The sequence below is a fragment of the Hipposideros armiger genome, unplaced genomic scaffold (genome assembly GCF_001890085.2).
Source record: "Hipposideros armiger isolate ML-2016 unplaced genomic scaffold, ASM189008v1 scaffold_1219, whole genome shotgun sequence".
NCBI classification, from domain to species: Eukaryota; Metazoa; Chordata; class Mammalia; order Chiroptera; family Hipposideridae; genus Hipposideros; species Hipposideros armiger.
Window position 1 is genome coordinate 3876 of NW_017732569.1, and position 874 is coordinate 4749.

The following is an 874-nucleotide window of genomic DNA, read 5'->3' on the forward strand; positions in this document are numbered from 1 at the left end:
GGCACAACATCACCAGCCCATGTGGGAACTGAACCAGCCACCCTGTTGCTCAGAGCTCACACTCTTAAGCTAACTCTTAACCAACTGAGCCACTTGACCAGTCCCAGTTTGGTTTTAATATAAGTACAATTGGGGATCTTAAAAGTTCTTTAAATAGCCATTGGTATTGTGAATAACTTTTGGTCAAATCAGTCTATTTAGTGAGAAATGAGCATGAGGAATAACTGTGCTTCCTAAACACAAATGTGTCCAGAGTCACTGTGTGTACTCTGGGGGTGGGAGCTCCTGAAATATTTACATAATTGAGATTCTATTTTTAGAGGTATTTTTTCCTATGCAAAGGCCCAAACAGCCTAAACAGCTCAAACAACTTAACCAGCTTAAATGGGTTGAAGAGCCCAAAAAGCTTTAAAGATTAAAGAGCCGAGCCTATGAGAAAGCTAAATCAGTCACTCTCACCTAGAACACTTAGATATCAAGGAGGCTGAGCTGAAGGCAGAAGCTGCCGGATCAGAGAAACAACCTGGTCATGAGGTCGTCAGGCCACAGACTGAGCAGTGCAGCTCTGGGAGACAACCTGCTCATGGGAGGATCCAGATGAAAGGAACAACACTATTTCAACGAGATTGCCCAGTCTATTGTAGATTTCAGCTGAAGGTTAGCCAAATTAGGTAGAAATAGTCTGGTTCCAAGGGAATTAAGCCCGAGGCTAGCCAGTTTTACAAACCAGCCTGATCTCAAAGGAATCAATCAGGCTGTTGGGTCAAATTCAGTACTCACAGACAAACAGGGCCTTTAGCGAAAAGTACAAAACCTCTGATAGATTGGATAAGGCCACAAGAACTTCAAAACACAGAGAGAATAAAAGTTCAAA